Source organism: Crocuta crocuta, unplaced genomic scaffold, assembly GCF_008692635.1.
Source record: "Crocuta crocuta isolate KB4526 unplaced genomic scaffold, BGI_CrCroc_1.0 scaffold193, whole genome shotgun sequence".
In the NCBI taxonomy this organism is placed as follows: domain Eukaryota; kingdom Metazoa; phylum Chordata; class Mammalia; order Carnivora; family Hyaenidae; genus Crocuta; species Crocuta crocuta.
Genome location: NW_027529624.1, coordinates 7,972,187 through 7,991,836, shown reverse-complemented (window position 1 = coordinate 7,991,836; position 19,650 = coordinate 7,972,187).

Below are 19,650 nucleotides of genomic sequence, written 5' to 3'. Positions count from 1 at the left end.
TGGGGACACGCCAGCCCCACCTCTCTTGGGGGCTGCTCTCCCCTCTCCTCCCGGGAGCCCCCCGCCCCTCCACGCCCCCGCACTGCTGGCCGGCCACATGCAGATGGCCCCAGGGGCAGCCTGTCCTCCCCAGGGGCCCTGGCAGCTTTCTCCCCTCGCCCTCCGGAGCAGTGGTGACCGCCCCCAGAAGCCTGACCCCGGGCTGGACGCACCGCGGCATCTCCCTGGCCCGCTGGCTCCCAAGTCCCCGGCTTTGGCGTGGGGACCCAGCAGCCTTTCCCTCGTGCTCTCCTCCCCCAGCCCCCAAGCCGCCAGGCCGTGAACCTTTTGTACCGCCTCCACCTGTGCACTTGGGGTCCGGTGGCGGAGGGCGTGGGTGTCACTGAGCCTCGGGCGGGGCTCCCGGGCCAGGGGCGCACGCACCGTGAGGCCTGTTCGGGCAGGGACGCCCGGCCTGCCGCTTTCTTCTCATCAGGGACCGCATGCCGATTTGTACTTCCGCTCTCTGCTGGCTTTTCTATAGTCTTTTTTGAGCGTGGGGAGAAGGGTTTTAGTAGAAGGGGGAATCCTATTTTACACAGCGGGCTTATTTATATACGTGTCTTGGTTTTTACAATTAAAGTGACCAAAAATGGACCTTGATCTATAGCCTCTTGAGGTGGGGGGAAGATGGGCTTGGCGTCCTCGGGCCACATTGGGTCCCAGGAGCCCCGAGAGCCTTCTGGCTGAAGAGCGAGGCTCCCGGGAGCCCAGGACACAGCCTCGCTCTCCCGGCCCCGCCGACCACCTTCACGTCCCGGGCAGGGCTGAGCGCAGTCACTGGGGCCACACGGACGCCAACTGAGACGCCCTCAATGGCCAGTCTGAGCTGCCATAAAGATGTTAGTCTCACGTAATGTGGTTTTAGTTCAAAGGTACTTACCCAACAGCTGGTGAGTGCCAGGGCCCAGGGGCAGGTCACAGAGGTAGAAAAGCCACAGGCCCTGCCCTCAGGGGCCCGCAGTCTGCTGTGGAGGAACGCTTGGACCCAGTCGTTACAAGCAGGTGTGAAAAGTGATATGACCGCAGATAGGACAGGGCACCCCGGGAGCTGAAGGGGCACCTCCAGGACCCGCCCAGGGAGGAAGGGGCTCATCCTCTGGCTGATGAGGCCTAAAAGCCGACTCTTGAGGGAGAGAGGGCTTTACTGGTGTAGGGGCTGCTCCAGAGAGGAGAAACACAGGAGGCAAAATTGATTTGGGGGTGAGGGGGGCACTAGAGGTCAAGGTCCCCCCCCAAGGCTGACCTGAGGCTGGAGATATTGGGGGCGCACAGGGAGGAGGGACAGGAGAGGGGGCACCAAGGCCTGGAATAGCTGTGGTTTATTAACCGCCTGCTTTGCGTCTGTTCCCTCCCTGAATCCTCACCCGTGGGTGCCAGTGAGCGAGGCTGGCTCAGCCTGCAGCTGCGGTGGTGGGGGTGGCATTTGGGAGTGTGGGCTCCAGGGTCCACAGATCTGGCTCGCGCCCAGCCCTGCATTTCCTAACCTCGCTGTGCCTTGGTTGCTTTGTCTGCAGAATGGGGATGTAAAGCCCCAGCCTCCTGAGGTGGCCGGGAGTCTCAGGCCTGCCCCTGGAGCAGGTGATGCCCCAGTGGGGCGTGCCCTTGCCCTCTGGTTGTGCGCCCTTGCACGTGCTGCTCCCACTTGACCCCAGGCCCCTCCAGATGGGGTGGAAATTCAGCGAGATGGAGATCGGGCTGGTAGGGCGCTGGCCCTCGCAGGCATGTGATACAGCCGGCCCCTCCCTTCTCCCTCCCCCTCCTGCTGCCACAGAGGGTGTGGTCACTGTTGGTCCGGGTCAGGTGACTGGGCACCGTGGCAGCTGTGTCACCCAGGGATTTCTTCCTTCTGCTCCCCGAGGTCAGTGACAGCCATGGTCACCCCGACCTTCCTCACAGGGGCCTCCCTGCTCATTGCCAGGGGGTCCACAAGCCTTCGCTGGCAGAAGCTAAAAAGGAGAGGGACGTAGTAAAGAACACGCCGTCTTGGCAGTGAATGGCTGCAGGTCTGTCCAGGGAGACAGACAGACCAATGAACAGAAAAGCAGGATGCATTTAAGTCATCGGCTAGGAGGAGAGAGCTGGCGGGGTTTGGGGAAATACGGGGTTCAGGAAAGGGAGCAACTCACTGCCCCAGCGCACTGGGGGAAAGCTTCACAGTGGAGGTGGCATTGAGCTAGGCCTTGGCTTCTTCCAGGGGCCGAGGCAGGGGGAGGTGCCGTCAGCTGCGGGAGGAGCATGTGCAGATCCTCGGTGGCCCCGAGAACGCTGGATGTGGAGCACTGGGCCTGGAGTTGACCAAAGGGCAAGATGGGGGCGCGGGGGAAGGGAGCGAGCTGAAGGCCAAGGCTTTGCGGGGGCCGCGGAGGAAGAGAATGCCGTCTGTTGAGTGTGTCCCACTTGGCAGGCACTGGGCTCCCTCCCTTATGACCACGATGTCCTGTATCCTGAGCACACCTCCCAGGCGGTAGTCACCGTCCCCATTTACAAATCAGGAATCTGAGGCTGGGGAGGAGGAGGTCTCTCGCCCAGGGTGCAGCTGGGAAGGGACAGGCCAGAACCCTAGCCTCGGCCTCGGGCCTCCGCGCCTGTCGCATCTCTCTGCACAAGCTCTGCTCACGGGCCTTCTGGGTGCCTCCCACCCTGCAGAGGGCTGGGGCCCCCTCAGCCTGTCAGTGCCTTGGTCTGTCTGGCTCCTGGCCACTGCCTCCCCGCACCCCCCGCGGCCTCGGGCCTCCACCTTGCCCTCTGCTCAGCCCACAGCAGCCCCGGGCGTTTACTTAGAGGCAGGACCCGTGGCCGCTGCGGGCCGTCTCCACCGCGCCCTCCGTGCACAGTGGCCCACCACCACCTTGGTCCCTCCTGCCGGGCCGGCCGTAGTTGGGGTGTGGGCAGTGGGCGGCCTTGTTTAGAGGCCAGGGTCACTGTCCCCAACCCCGAGGCGCCATCCCCCTGCCTAGGAGAGCAGTGAGTGTGGGCAGATCAGACAGAACAAAACATTGCCCCTGCCCCAGCTCGGCCTGCGCAGACTCAAGTCGAGGTGCTGGGGGCCTGGGGCCCTGGGGGCAGTCAGAGTGAGAAGCTGAGAGCGCGGACTTGGCAATGGGGCTCATGGCCACGGGCGCAGTGGGCAAGCCGCCAGGAGCGAGCAGCCTTGGAGGCACTCCTCGTGGCCTGTGGAGAAATTGGGCGGCTATTTCATGTCCTCTGAGAACTGATGCAGAGAAGCAGCGCCAGGATCCCGCTTAACCTACTTCCTGCCTCTCTGGAGAACAGGCCAGCATGGGGGTGTCCCCTTGGGTTGTGGGCTCCCAGCCCACACCAGTGACCGGGCTGTGAAGTGGAGCTTTTAGCTCCTTAAAGACAGGAGCAGGCGGTGTCTGATTCTCTCCTTTAGACCCTCCCCCAGTTTGGGGAGAATTGTTAAAGTTTAGCCACAAGCCACCACCCTGTTCTATTTTCCTTTTGTTCTTCTCATCTCATATTTAAAGCAACCACCTCCCACCGCCAGCTGGTGTCTTCATCCTTAGAAAGGCCCGGTGGGGGGTGGGGGGTGGGGTAGTGAAAAGAGCGAGCACCCAGGAGGCAGAAGTCCTGAATTAGTAATTAATAATATTCCCAAACCACCAAGCTGCCAGGCCCTCCGCTGAGCATTTTCCAAACTCCAGCTCGTGTAATTCTGGCATCCACCCTCCGAGGAGATGCTGTCTGTACCCCCCTCTTTTCAGATGGCCCGTCGAGGCGCAGAGAGGTGAGGCCCCAGGTTATAGAGGGATTGAGAGGCAGAGCCAGGATCCACTGTAGGCCTGTGGCTCGGGAGCCCCAGCACCTGGACCTCCCCGGGGGTCTGCCTGCCAGCTGGGACAAGCCACTTGCTCCTCAGCTCTCCGTTTCCTCTCCTGCAAAAGAGGGCCCACAGCCCAGGCCCAGTCACCTTCCTTCCGTAGGGCACTAGAGAGATGGTGGCTGTGGACATGGAAGTGCTTTAAGGTTGGAAGGGCTCTTCCGGGATCTGGGTCAGGGCCAGTCTGGGTGCCTTCCTGCACACTTGGGCCTCTTAGACCCATAAACCTCGGTTCCGCCAGGCTAGAGTATGAACAGCAGAGTGACCACACACACAGGTGCACAGACACACACCTTGCAGTGACCAAGGACCTCAAACAGCCCGACTAGACCCACCCATCCATCCTGAGCCAGGGAAGACACTCTCAGTCACAAGTGCTTGTGAGGACTTTGCTGTCACTCAAGTCTTCTCCAAGCTGTGTCTGTACCTCCAGCCTTAAATGGCCCAGTGAAGGGGTCCAGTAGGTTCCATGAGGACCCCTACTCCCAGCAGCAGTGGGGCAATGGCTTCACAGAGAACTTGTGACATGCCAGCAATGGGGACTGGCCTCGGGTTGAGTCCAAAAGCCTCAGAGACATGGTGAGAGTGACTCCAGGACACCTTCCCCACGGCACCCTCTGGACACCCCTTCTAGACTTTCACTGTGGGTCCCCAGTGTGCCACATCTTCTGTCGTATCTACACCTGCTACATTTTATTGACTTGATGGCAGGGACTATGTCTTATCTCTCTAGCACAAGGCCTGATATGTATTGAAGATGCATTGTGGTGAGTGAGTAAAGAAAACATGGATGAATGGATGGAGGATGAAGGATAGACGGGTGGATGGATGGATTGGTGATGGGTGGATGGCTGATGAGTGGATAGATGAATGAGTGATAGATGGGTGATGGATGATGGATAGATGGGTGGATGGACAGATGGATGGGTGGATGGATGGATGATGGACGGATGGATGGGTGGATGGATGCATAGATGGGTGGGTGGGTGGATGGGTGCATGATGGATGGATGGGTGGGTGGATGGATGCATAGATGGATGAGTGGGTAGGTGGATGGATGATGGATGGATGGATGGATGGATGGATGGATGGATGGGTGGGTGGATGGATGTATAGATGGATGGGTGGGTGGATGGGTGGATAGATGAATGGATAGATGAATGAGTGATAGATGGGTGATGGACAATGGATAGATGGGTGGATGGACAGATGGGTGGATGGATGGATGGATGGATGCATAGATGGATGAGTGGGTGGATGGATGGGTGATGGGTGGATAGATGAATGAGTGATAGATGGGTGGATGGACAGATGGATGGGTGGATGGATGGATGCTGGATGGATGGTGGATAGACAGATGATGGATGAGTGGAAAAGTTCCAGGAAACTTAGAGCAACAGGCACACAAGGCAGGGCCTGTCAGCAATGACTGAGTCAGGAGCTGAACCTAATCCCTGGAGTTCTGATGCCAAATTTCTAGGCCCCTCAAAGAAGGCCTCAGATATGTTAGGGATTCACAAAGTCACTCCTCTTTGGCCTGGTTCCTAAGAAACATTTAAAATCCAGAAGTAGCACAAGTGGGTTCCCATGGGTGGAAGAGCGTTGCAAAGCAGGAAGAGGGTGTTGACTTTTCACTTAGACCCGGATGCCAGTGCCAGCTTCACCACATGCCAGTTGTGTGGCCTTGAGTGAGTCCCTTCATCTCCTGAGCCCCATTCTCCCTGTGTGTAAAGTGGGGAGAAGTCCTTGCCCTCCTACCACAGGGGTCGTTGCGAGAATTAAGGGTGTGGAGCAGCAATTGAAAGGGGGTCACAAATTAGCTACTGTCATTAAAGCCTCTGCCAGAGGAAACGTCAGCTTGGCCCCTACGCCCTGGGTTGGCCTTCAAGACAACTTTCAGCCTCACCTGCTGTCATGATGGTCTTTGCAACCATCATTCAGCAAATATCTCACAAACCCGGAGGAAGTGCTGGCCCCGGGTGGAGGAAATAGGCACTCACGGTGCTCCCTGCCCGCAGTGAGGACACAGGGTCTGGAAGAGCTTCTTGGAGAACCCTGTGCAGGCTGAGCGGCAGGAAGCCAGTGAATGTTTAGGAGACGTGCTCCAATCCCCCGGAAAGCTTCGCCCAAGCCTTCCTGATCGCCCTGGTGTGAGCAGAGCCTCCCCCTTAAACATTCATAGCCTAGAGCACTTGTGGGAGCTGAGCGGCTTTGCACAGGGTTGTGTACACAGCTGGTGCTCAATAAATGCTTATCACATGAACGCCTTTGTCCACTTATTCATCTGTCAAGTCTTTCAGCACATTTTTTGTGCCGGGTTCTGCTGGGGCAGCGACACAGGACAGTGTGACATATTTGCCACCCCTCAGGAGCTTGCCGTGAGGCAGACCCGGGAGCCAGTGGAGACAGCCCTGGATGCAAAGTACCACCCTGGGGCATGGGAGTGCCCAGGAGGGGTGCAGAGACCAGAGGAGGGACGTTTGAGCCGGACCTTGAACTGAACTGGACTTGGGGTTCCAGGCGAGGGGGAGGGACTGAGGCGGAGCTGGGAGCGGGTGCACGGGCAGAGCAGGGGGAAGAGGGGGCGTGGGCCGTGATGGGAGGGGGTTAGGTGACGAGAGGTGGCTCCGGAGAGGCAGGCAGGGCCCAGGCCTTTGTGGGCCTCGCTCACCGAGATGAGGATGGAAGCAGGTGGCCACGAAGGCAGTGACAGCACCCACGTGGCAGGGTCCAGGTGCCACAAAGCGGTCAGGCGGCGGGAGGAGCAAGGCCCCCACCAGGGTGGCGAGGGGGTGCTGAGCGGGGAGAGGTGACAGTGTGTGGCAACCCATCACGTGCCGGGAATGGGGTGTCTTGGAGGGGAAGTCTTTCTTCTCCCCGCCACCCCCAGCTCAGAGCCCTGTGGAGCTGGAAGGGTAGGTAGCACCACCCTGGGGACAAACCAGCATGTTTGTGCAGGGCTGGGACAGGGCATTAACACTCTGTCACCATGTCCTCTGGAGTGGACAAGCAGCCCTTGCCTTCCCCTGGGCCGCTCGTCCCGCGGACCCTTCTAGCAGCACTGACAGCCACCGCCCACGGTGCTACCTGGCTGGGCTCCGCCTCTGGAGACCCATCTGGGAGAATGACCCCGCCCCGGCCCCCGCTGGCTGGCTCCAGCAGATGCCACCCCTCTGTCCTCAGGGCCATCAGCGCCCCCTTCGAGGCTGTGGACCTCACCCGGCTCCGTGGCCTTCGCACTGTTTCCGGGGCCACCACCGGCAGCATCGGGGACTCATCCCAGGGGCCCTGCTGCTGCACCCGCTTCGCCTCCCTCCCCTTGGGCCCCTGGGGGTGGCCTTGCACAGCCAGGGCGGCCCAGGCTCCCTCCCCGACCCCAGCTCAGGAGCCCCCCCGGAGGCCTGTGGCCAGAAGCCATGGGACTTCAACAGGACGCTGGAGAGGGGGCAACAGGCGACCACGGGCACACTGGCTGAGCCGCCCGCCCACCCCTGTAAACCCCCCTGCCCGTGCTGGGAGGAGAAGGACAAGGTCCTCCAGTTCATCCCAAAAAGAACTCCATGCTGACACACAGCAAGAGCACCGGATGGAGGAGGTCGGGCTCCTGGGTGACGTCTGTGCCCCTCGTAGAGACTGAGCCTCTCACACCTCCTGCAGGGCTTCTGCGAGGCGAGGCTCAGACAGAGGCCAGGATGGGGGCCGGTTTCTGTCTCAGGTCCCTTTTCCTCCCTTCCTCATCCCTCCTGCTGAGTGTTACATCCCGGGGGACCCTGGAAACGGCCAGTCCCTGCCATTCAGCGCGTTCGTACCCCTCTGGGCCTCGGCCACAACCCCTGCTAATTGGCGAACTGGTGAGCGCTGACATCCCACAGGCTGGGGGTGCCAGGGAGAAGCCTCAATACCCAGACTGGCCCAGAGGGCTTCTTAGGGGATATGACACTTGAGCTGGACCTGGAAGGGATTTCCATAGGCCCCAGGGTCTGGCGTTGTGGCCAAAGAAGCTGGGGGTGGGGCGTGGGCAGGGCCGGGGCACACCCGAGTCAGCAGGGGGTGTGGGGTGTGGGCAGGGNGGGGGGAGGGGAGTGGAAATTTCTTGCAGGTTCCTGATGCCGTAGAGCCAGGAACAAAGGCCTCTTCTTCCAGCTGTGGGGACCCCAGAGAGGCAGCCGGAAGCCAGTCACCTGCTCTGCCAGTCAAGGGCGGAGCTGGGCGCGGCTATGCCGCAGGTGCACAGGAGAGCAGGGCCCTCTAACCCACCTCTTCACCCGCATCTCGCTCCCCAACAGCAACCAGAAAGACTGTGCTGCGCCCCAGCTTCACCCCCACCCGAAAGCCCCCCACTGCCCCAGGATAAAGCCCAACTCCTCACCCTGGCCTGGCCTCACTGCCTGTCAGCAGGGCCCAGCTGCCTCCTCGATACCCGGGGCCAGCCTTGACCCTCACGTTGGCAGAGCTGCCAAGCTGGACACCCTCGGGCACTTCCTACCCCCGTGGCGACGCTTCCACATCTACCAAGGTGACCTTGTACCCCAGCATGACCTGCTGGGCTCGCCCTGTCGGAGGAGGTGGCTATCAAGAGGATGGTGGCCTTGGGTGTGGCCAAGTCCCACCTGCATGCCTCCACCCCACATTCCCCATCCCCCAGCCCTGCCCTCCCCAGCGCTATCTCCTCCTTGCAGTCCGGAAGTCTGGGGGAACCCAGCCGAAGCTAACTCATGTGTGCCAACAGTTTACCATCTCCAAACCCACGAGGAGAGACCCGGGGAGGGGACCTCTTGGCTCTGCCATGAGCTGGCTGTGTGTCCCAGGGTCCAGCCACTACCTCTCTGGGCCCATTTCCTCTTTGTGCGCAAGGGCTGACCGTCCAGATAGCACAATTCAGCCCTGCTCCTGTCCACCCCCCATGCACCCCTGTGCGGTCCTATTTCTCCAAAATGAGTTCCCTCCTCCACCGCTAGGAGCCCCCTGGGATGCAGTTCTCACTGCCATTGGCGGTGCGGGGCGACCTCTTGTGGCCACATGGGGGCATAACATGGCTCAGCGGAGACCGTCCCCGCTGGGGCCCACAAGAGGGCGCTGTGAGGGCTGGCTGGGCTCTGCCTACCCCCTGCTCTTCTTGGAGTCCGGCCAGGCCCCCTCTTCAGGTTCATCAGGCCCAAGTGGGAAAAGGTGCTGTGGCTTTGAGTTAGCGCTGACTTCCTTCTGAGCGTCATTCACAAACATTTATTAAGCATCTACTGTGTGCCCTGCGGGCGGGCTGGGGGGAGGGGAAGCGAACTAACAGAGCAGGCAGGGCTCCATCCTCACAGAAGCTATGATCCAGCCGGGCCTCAGCACCCCCGCTTCAATCTCCGAGCCCCATAACCCCTCCTGTCACCTCGCCTGCCCAACAGTCCCCACCCAGCAGGGCTGAGGGGAGGATGGAGGCTGTCGGGACCTGGCCCAGGGCAGACGCCAGAGCCTCGGCGGGGCCCCCCGCCCACCTCCTCCTCCACCCATTCCCGCCTCCGCAAGCCATCGCCCCTTTGTCCAAAGGGTTATTCCGAGGGTTTCCACCTCGACCCCCAAGCCCCAGTACCTTAGCACCTCCCTGCAAGCTGGAGTGCCTGCTCTGGGAGATCACTTTGGCTCCCACTCTCACTTTAGCCTCCAGGGAGGAGGCCAAATTAATACAATCTGAATGGGAAGCTTTTTTCATAGAGGGAGGGAGCAGTCTACAAGTTGCCTTTTAGGCCCCTCTGGATTTTCTGGGTTTAGAGGGTTTACTCAAAGCAGGGCAGCGCTGAGCCCCTACCCATCGCCCGCGCAGGCCAGAGGAACTGCGTGCAGGGGAAAATGCAGGCAGGGCCCGTCCCTCTCAGCCCCCCGGAAGCCATCCTAGAAAGCGCGAAGGGAGACCTGGCACCTCTCCATCCTGTGGCTGGGAGTGTCACCTCCAGAGCAGAGACCCCCCCCACCCCGAGCTTACAGTCCCCTGGGGAAGGGCCATTTGCCACGCGCCACATGCCAACCCCAGGAATGTTCCTCCGCAGCCACTCACACATCTGTGATTACACCTGGTGAGGCAGAGTGAAGACACGGAGGCACAGAGAGGTTAAGTGCCCTGCCCAGGGCCACACAGCCGCTGGGAGCTGAGCAGAGAGGTGAGTCCGGAGCAGATTGTAAGTGCAGTGTTCTTACATCTCTCTTGACTTCAATTTTTTTAATGTTTATTTATTTTTGAGAGACAGGGCACGAGCGGGGGAAGGGCAGAGAGAGAGAGGGAGACATAGAATCCGAAGCAGGCTCCAGGCTCCCAGCTGTCAGCACAGAGCCCGACGCGGGGCTTGAACCCATGAACCACGAGATCATGGCCTGAGCCAAAGTCGGACACTTAACTGAATCGCCCAGGTGCCCTCTTCCCTCTTGACTTTAGAAGGGCCTTCCTGCAGACCATTTCTGGAAGGAAGCCAGAGAAGAGGGAAGGGAGCCAGCGTGTAAGGGCAAGACATGGCCACATTATCGTTCCATCCACACCGTGGTCCCTCAGAGTGAGCGTCTTTATTCCACCTTGACAGATGAGGAAACTGAGGCCCAGGGAGGAAAAGCTACCCCCACAGCCATGCAGCCCTCTCACAGGGGCAGGATTCTCTGGTGCTGTAGGCAAGGTGCTGGGACATCCCCTCCCCCAGGACCAGCTGGTCTCGGGCCCAGCGTGAGGCTTTGAGCCCAGGGTGGAGGGCTGGGTAGGGAGTGGGCTGGGGGGCCTTTCTGTCGAATATCAGGCTGACCCAGGATTAGGAGACCCCTGCCCATCTCTGCTACTTCTCTGCCTTTCAGCAATAAGGGCAACTTTTCTCCTGGCTAGGTGAGCCTCTGAGCCCAGGTTTCTGGAAGCCCGGGGCCCCCAGGGCACAGCCAGGTCTGCCGGTCTCATCTTGTCCCTGGGTTCCCTGCCCCCCCACCCCCGGAAGAGGCACCTGGAGGGTAGAAAGGGCATCTGCTTTGAGTCAGACCCTCTGGCCTCACCAGATGCTTATAAACAAGCCACTTAACTTCTCCAAGTTCAGCTTCCTATAAAGGTGATGTTCAGCCTACATGTCACATTTTAGAGATCTCCTTGAGCTAACGGGTGTTAGGTAAGGGTCCAGGGCCTGATGCGTGCATGTCCTTCTTTCCCTCGTTTCTGGGACAGAATCCCGGCATTCTGGAGGGTTCCGCCAGCTGGGGTCCAAAGGGTGAGCAATGTCAAGGCGATCTGAGATGGTACTACTGACAGAAAGCTCTGCACACGCCCAGGTGAGCGGGCCGGCCTGGGGACGCAGTGCGCCCAGCCTCCTCCCCATCCTGAGCCACCCCTGCGGCTTCCCCTCCCCTTCCCGTCCCCCATGTGGGCTGCATCCCTCTCTTCCTCCAGGGAAATCCCATCTCCGAAGTGGATGTGGACTGTGGTCCTCTGGGCTCCACCCACTCTGCCTGTGAGCCTTCTCCATGCCAGCCCAGGACGGAGCCTCATACACTGGCCCATCTCTGGCAGGGGACGGGGGACAGTGCTAATGAGGAAGGCAGCAGAGGGCACAGAGTCCTATGAAGGGACACGCAGCCCACCCTGGAGTCCAGGGGGACTTCCTGGAGGAGATGCCATTGTCAGTAGGATTTGAAAGATTTAAGTGTGTGTGTGTGTGTGTGTGTGTTGTTAGCTGAGACAGGAAAAGGGACACGGGCTGCCAGATAGAGGTCACAAGCAAAGGTGTAGAGGTTAGAAGCAGCCTGATGGTGTGGAAACTGGAGGCAAGTCGCTGTGGCTGTCACTGCAATTTGAGAAAGGGCTGGGGATGGGGGACAGGGGGGTCCAGGGAGGAGGCTCCGGGTGGGGTCTCTGGCCTGCGTTGTTCCAAGGTGCCGGTACCACCATCTTCGCTGGCACCACAGCGAAATGATGCGGGGGCCCTTTTCATGTCTACTGCCCTGTCTTGTGCTCTGAACAATAAGTCCGGGGCCCGCGGGAGCAGGCTGGCCAGCGATGGTTCTGTGACCGAAAGGGATCACGTGCTCTGTGTGTCGCTCTGTCCCTCATCTTCTTCCTGGGCACACAGGAGGCCTGAGCCAACTCGAGCCCTCTGATGTCCGGGCTCTAGTCACCGCTGCACAAGAGGGCTTTGCTAGCCAACCGCATCCGAGTCCTGGCCCCCGCTTACCAGCCTGTGGTATGCTCGCCGAGGCTCCGTGTCCTTATGGGTTAAGTAGGGACAGTAAGACCCGTGTGCTGAGGGCCATCAGAGGGACTCATGGCTGTGAGTCCCCCTCCTCCTTGCCGAGGCCAGCGAGGAGAGGCCTCGGCTGACGGTGCCCTGGGCAGGGAGGGCGCAGAGCCAGATGCAGGAGGAGGTAGGGGTCAGGTGAAGCAGACAGAAGCCAGCATCTGCCCGCAGGTGACAGTCCAGACCTGCAGCCACCAGGGCTGGGGGTGGGCCCCTGACTCGTGGCCACGGAGCTGGCCCAGCAGGCAGGGGGCTCAGCAAGGGGGAGTCGGGGAGCTAGAGCCCGTGGAACCCAGGCTGATCCCCGGGGTGCGCGACAAGGAAAAACAATAGCTCCCCTTTGTTAGGGTTCTGCCGGACATCAGTTTACTGTGATGGTCCTTTACTCCCCTCAGCCACCCCACGGAAGGTGAGTGTGTCCGTCTTCCAGGCCAGGAAACTGAGGTTCAGAGATGTGGAGTGACTGACCCGGCATCACCAGCTGCCAAATCAGCCTGTGCTCCCTCCACTACTCCTCCCTGCCCCTGCGGCTACAGAGAGGGGACACACGTCAGAGGGTGCCCACAGGTGTAGCTGGGATCTGGGGAAAGCGGCAGAAATCAAACTGATCAGAAGTGGTGTAGAGCCAGAGCCTGAGGGAGTTACTGCTGTGTGGCAGGATGGGGGGCGGGGGCCGCCCCACCCCCACGCCACCTCCAGCCCCTGAGTGGGCTGAGCCTGGAGGGACAGGAGTCCAAGCGAGTGGGCTCAGACCTCCATCTAGAATAGCTCTGGCCAAGGCCATGGACAGAGGGTGCCCACTGGGCCTCTCTCTCATTGCCCACGTGGTTCCTGCACCTCTCCCTGAGCTCCAGGGCAGCCCCCACCCCCACCCCCGGCCAAAGCAAAAGAGAAATGTGCTCTGGATTCAGAAAGCTCTGGTTCTGTCGGTAACTGGCTATGTGACCTTGGACAAATCACATCTCTGAGCACAAACTGCATCACTTTTTTCTCATCTGGAGATAGCAGTGCCCACCAGGGGTGGTGGTTATTTATTCATTCTGCTGGTGTTTATTGAGCACCTACTATGTACCATCCAGAAATCCAAGTTTCCCGATGCCAGCCAAGGGCCAGCTTTGAAAGCCGGTCTTTGTCTCAAGCCTGTTGTACGAATTCTTTTCTGGGGAAGGTGGGGAGGGAAGGCCATGGGGCTGGAGCAGAGGGGGCAGGCAGAGGCCATGCCATGGGGGCCTTCGAGGCCAGGCTGGACCTGACCTTGGGCCTGATGGAGCCACAGACAGGTGGTAAGCTAGAGGCAGGTGATTGTCACAGGTCCAGCCTGTGCTTAAGGAAGATTGTTCTGGAAGCTTTGTGGAGGCTGAAGGGAAGGTGTGGGGTAAGGGCATCTAGGAAGCTGAAGTGATCATTCGGAATCCAGTTCCGGAGCTGGAGTTTAGGGGAGGGTGACAATCATGAGGGGCCTCGAGGGGCAGAGGGACTGTTGGGCAGGGAGGACCCCTCACACTGCCCTGAGGGGTCCCAGGGGGAAAGATTGGAGCCTAGGAGGGAAACAGGAGGGGGCACAGGATCCAAGGGGCTGGTCCCCAGAGGCAGGCTGGCAGTTAGGGGGTGAGGCATGGGGTGGGGCAGGGACCCAGCTCTGAAGGATCCGGGGTGGGGGTGATGGCTGGGGAGGGGCCGGAAAGGGAGGACTGAGAAACTTCCTGAATTTCAGTGACAGCCGCCTCGGCCCCAAGAGGAAAGCTGTCAAGAGCCCACCAGGGGAAGGACGGAGTGACAGAAAGCAGGGGACACAACCGGGGGGCTTGGAACATTCCAGACAAAAAGGAGAAAGATGTGACCTGCAGGACCCTCAGAGCCTGTGTGGCAAGAGCCTGGGCAGCCAGCCTGGGGCAGAGAGAGGAGGGACACCCAGAACAGGCTTCGGGGCAACCCCCGAACACCCCCCCCCACCCCAACTGTCCCCGTGTGCAGGCACTGGACTGGGTGTGCAGACGGGTGCCTCACTGCCAGTCCTGGGGGCTGGTCACGTTCAGGCAGGGTGGCCGGAGCAAAGCCACCACCAGCCAGGAGGCCTGGGCTGGGGAAGAGCTCGGAAAGGGACCCTTGCTGTGGCCACAGGAGCACCCTAAGGCTTGCGTGAGGCCATGTCACTCCCAGGGGGCGGCCCCAGACTGCCACCCACGCTGTACACACACAGGCATGTGCACGTGCGCATACACACGGGCTGGCTCCCAGCTGCTAGAGGCAGGTCTTCTCCTGGACCGCCAGGGTGAAGGGCAGGCCCCAGGCCATCCCGCTCTGCTTCCCCCCTCCTTCCTTTAGCGTCAAGAAGTCAAACTTCTCGAGCCCACAGCTCCTGACCTCCAGGGGGCGACGGCGTGCGGGAGTCTGAGCACAGGGAGGCCCTGGGCTTGTAGCCGCCCACCGGGCTGGATATGGTGCCCTTGGAGGTGCGGGCAGAGAAGTTCACGGGCTGATAGGACTGAGCTGAGCAGGTGACCAAGTTTAGCTGCTGCTGCCCCGCCCCACTCGTGTGCCACCAGCGCCAGCCGGCCCGGCCCCCCCCCCACACACCTGCAGGGGTGCATACCTCCAGCAACCAGGGACAGGGCACAGAAGGAGAACGGAGCAATCTGGGGCCCCCAGATTGAAATGCCCTCAGCCCTCCCAAGGGCTCACAAGTCCTGCACCCCGTCTGGGAACCACGCCAAGTGACTCATGATAGAACGTTCCTCCCCACGCAGGCTGCTGTGCTGACAGCCGGGGGCCCCTCGGAGGTCTGTCCCTGCGTGGGAAAGGCCTGCTGGCCACACCCACGATAGCACTGCTGTGAGGACTGCTGTCTCTGGGTCCTGTGCAGCTCACATCCTCGCCACCACCCCTTGGAGGGCAGGGCACGAAAGCAATTCCCACCCCTGCCCGAAGCCCTGGAGGAGGGAGCCGGGGAGTGGCGGCGGATTTGTTGCTCTGGGGGAGGAGCCGGGGTTGTGCCGATGCATCTCAGGTTAGCCCAGGGGACAAGGGCCAAGAATCCAGTGACAGGGCCGGGCTGGGGCAGAGGCTGTCCCCACGCAGAGTGCCTGGTGGGCTTGGCCATGTCTGCCAAGCCGAGTGCGCCCCTTGCGGTCCCCTCAGCCCAGTACCTTCTCGTCCCCTTTGTCTCCCGGCTACTCCCCTTGCCCTTCAGGTCACTGTCTCTGGCAGCTTCTCTGACTCCCCACCTCTGGGTGAGGAGAGTCACAGCCAGAGCCTTACACACAGCAGGACAGCACCAGGGCCCACAGAAACGTCTTCACTATTTTCTCAATCAGAAGGGAAAGAATGAATACAGTGTAGGCTGGGTTATGTTCCCCTTTACACCAACACAGCTGCAAAAGAGAATTTTTCATATTTTTATGGAGGAAGGGCCCATGAAAGTGATACTGAGGCCCTGCTCATAGGGGCCCGTAGAGGCCTGTGTCCCTCCTGGGGCCTCACTGTGTGGTAATGATCTCCTTACTCGCCTCCTTCTCCGGTGGGACCGGTTCTGGGTCACTGGCAAAGCAGGCACGCAGTAGGCATTGCGTGAATAAATGCTTTGTAAATTAAAACGTCGTCGAGGGGCACCTGCCTCAGTCAGTTGGGCATGCGACTTCGGCTCAGGTCATGATCTCATGGTTTGTGAGTTTGAGCCCAGCGTTGGGCTCTGTGCTGACAGCTCAGAGCCTGGAGCCTGCTTCTGATTCTGTGTCTTCCCCTCTCTCTGCCCCTCCCTTGCTCATGATCTGTCTCTCCCTGTCTCTCAATAATAAATAAAAACATACAAAAGAATTTTTTAAAAAGTAATTGACACTGATGAACCACTTACTCTGTGCCAGGCACTGGGCTAAGCTTCATTGAAGTAGACACATCAACACCATCCCCATTTTACAGATGAGGACATCGAGGCTGAGAAGGGCTGAACAACTGGCCCAAGTTGTTCACCAGCTGTGTCTGAGTGTCGCATTCGCCCAGCGATGTCCCCACAGGAGGGAGAGCAGGTGGCGGGGGCATCAAGGGACTGAGAGTCGTTTCCGGGAGAGACAACCTCACGGGGATACCCGGCAAGTTCTTCTACATGAGCCCATGAGTAATGACTTTCCTTCTGACCCCACAGGCCAGATGAACCATTCCTCCGTGCAGCCAGACACCTTGCAGGGGGCAACGAGTGAGCGTCCAGGCTTACGCTCAGTGCCAGGCATAAGCCTGCCTAGTGCTCGCGCTGTCCCCGCGCGCTGTGGCTGACTCTTGTTCCCATTCCAGGACCCGGTGTGACAAGTGCCTGGAGAGAGGGGATGAGGGGTGCGGCAAGGCGGTACAGGAGCCATTCCTTCTGCCTTGGGACCTGGGAGGCAAGGATCAAGCCTCCGTGGGAGGAGTGACACAGGAGCCCATCCTTGAAAGCTGAGTAGAGTTCCATCAGGTGGAGAAATGGGGAAAGGGCATTCTAGGCCAGTGCACAGCCTGGGCAAAGGTGTGGGAGCGGGAGGGGCCCTGGGTGAGGCCTGGGAGGGCTCAGCTCTGGGGAGCGTACTCGGGGCGCTCAGGGGTCTGCGGCTACCACGCTAGGTTGGAGGGTGTTTGAAGGCTGGGGGGCTGCAGTCAGGCAGTTAAGTGGATGCATGTTTATTGAGCAGTTATTAGGAGGCTGGCCCTGTAACAGGTGTGGGGGGACAGAGACGGACTAAGGCACAGTCACCTGTAAGAGCTGGCTGGGAGTGTCCATCTCTGCCAGGTCCCTGGCGCCCGGCTGGCCCGCTTAGTAACTCAGCTCCGGCACCTTTCCTTCCTCCGACTGGCCTTCCCCTTCCATAAAACGGGCTTAACTGCGCTTGCCACCTGGTGACAGAGCTCTTTGAGCTCTTCGGATGAAAGGTCCCATAAATATGGAGTCCTGTCGCCAATTGGGGCAGGGTGGAACAGGGAGCCCACATCAGACCCTGAGGAGATAGAGAAACAGCCCTGGGGGGTGGGAGGGCACCAAGATTCTCGGAGGCTCCCCCCCCCTCACATAGCTGCCTAATGTGTCCCTGCTGCCAGGAAGCCTGACATTAAAGTAAAGCCCGCGCCACCCCACCCCCGGCGAGGATGCTCTGCTTGTGATGATTAAGTGACAGACGCGGACGCCCTGGTTGCTGACCTACGTTGACAGCAGAGAGGAAGAAGTGGACGTGGCCTTGGCAGCAGTGAGGTGGCTGGAGGCTTTACTGTCACTTGTGTGCACTGCTGAGCGCTGACTGCGGGGACCCATCCCTGGCACACGACTCTGGGGTCACGGAGCAGGCGGAGGGGTACACAGGTCATTCCACCTCCGTGTGACAGCCCAGGGCTGTGGAAGCACTGAGAAGCTCCCTGACTTGACTCTGAGCCCACGACACACCAGGAGCCTGACCTCCTCCCTCGTCTTCCTAAAGATCTCCGTTGGCAAAAGCCCTTGGTGTTTGTGAGCAGCTTCTCGCCTCACCTGACCTCACACACAAGGAAACAGAGGCCGGGGGGCCGTGCCGACCTGTCCAAGGTCACACGCAGGACGGCTGCTATGATTCACATTTGATGAGTGAGAGAAATGGCTCCGAGAGGCCATGTGGCTGCCCCAGGATCACAGAGCAGGCAAGTGGGCCACGTGGCCCGGAGCCGGGGCTGCAGATCTTGCATCCTTCTTGCTTTTCATCACTCCTACCCTGACACCTCACTTCCTCTGGCTGCTCTGGGTGAGAGCGGAAGAGAGTTCTGTGGCCCAGAAGCGACCGGGTGGGCCCTTTGGCAGGCCCTTTGCCCTGGGGGAGGGGCACTTTCAAGCTCCCCTCGCTGAGCTGTGCCTCAGTATCCCCAGTGCATGGCCGACTTTCCCATCAAACAGAACAGGCATGGCACCCAGGGCCCACAGAAATGGGTTCATTTTCCTCCTTTTAACACCAGGAGGAAAATTACATATAATAGTCATAAATATTTATTCCTGAATCAAGCCTACATCGCAGTCATCTTTCAGCCAATGTGATCGTAATATAGAAATTTAAATATATATTTTTTAATGGGGGCACCTAGCTGCCCCCGTCGGGTAAGCGTCTGATTCTTGGTTTTGGCTCAGGTCATGATCTCACGGTTTCGTGAGTTCGAGCACCGTGTTGGTCTCTGTGCTGACAGCATGGAGCCTACTTAGGATTCTCTCTCTCCCTCTCTCTGCCCCTCCCTGACTCACACTGTCTCTATCTCTCTCAAAATAAATAAACGTGTGTGTGTGTGTGTGTGTGTGTGTGTGTGTTATGAAGGAAGTAGCCACCACGGCAAAAGTGCCCAATGACAAGGAAAGCCATCATATGGCCCCACTGCAGTGTCTGTAATGTCAGCCATGGAGACCTTGTTCCGCTGGGCAAAGCCGTCCACCCCCGGCCCTGCCACTGTGTCTGAGATGATGAGGAAAGAGAGGCGGAGCAAGAATGCGGCCAAGAACGAGGGCAGAGGTGAGCTGGGGGGAGACTGGCCAATTGAATGGCGGCCGCACAGGCAAGAGCCTGGAAGGGCAGAGAGTTGCCGGGTGAGCGAACTGCAGGCAGGCGAGGGGCAGAGAGATGGGGACACGGGTCTGCGTGTGACCTCACAAGTCTGGTGGCATCAGTGGCGGCAGCCAGGGCGACGGAGGGGCGCGGCACAAACACAGGAGACCTCAGCAGCCAAGGCGAGAATTCCTCCTTGGCCCTTATTCCTTTCCTGTGGCTGCTGTAATAAGTCGGCACAAATTTGGTGACTTATCAGCAACAGAAATGTATTCTCTCCCAGTTCAGAAGACCAGGAATCCAAAATCAAAATCAACTGGACCGAAATCAAGGCGTCAGCAGGGCCATGCTCCCTCTGGGGGCTCTAGAGGGGAGTCCCTTCCTCGCCTCTTCCAGCTTCTGACATCTGCCAGTATTTCTTCTCTATGACCATACCACTCCAATCTCTGCCCTCTCCTCTTCTCTGCCTCTCTCTTAAAGGACACTTGTGATTTCATTTAGGGCCACCCATAATAATGCAAGATGAGGGGCGCCTGGGTGGCTTAGTCGGTTAAGCGTCCGACTTTCGCTTAGGTCATGATCTCGCAGTTCGTGAGTTCGAGCCCCGCGTCGGGCTCTGTGCTGACTGCCAGCTCAGAGCCTGGAGCCTATGTCAGAGTCTATATCTCCCTCTCTCTCTGACCCTCCCCTGCTCACGCTGTCTCTCTCTCTCCTAGAAATAAAAATAAAAATATTAAAAAAAAATAATGCAAGATGATCTCCTATCTCAGAATCCTTCATTTAATGGCATCTGCAGTAATGTCCACAGTTTCTGGGGATTAGAACCTATATCCTTGGGGCCATTATTCGCCTCCCCGCAGGTCCACAGAGGCAACACAGCCTGTGGGCATGGCCCCTCCCTGAGATCAGCAGACTGTGCTCTGGGAAAGGGTCCTTCTGCCAGGATCCTGGGAGAGCGAAACAGCTTCTGCAATGGAGGTGGTAAGATACACACCCTCCATGGGACTGGACC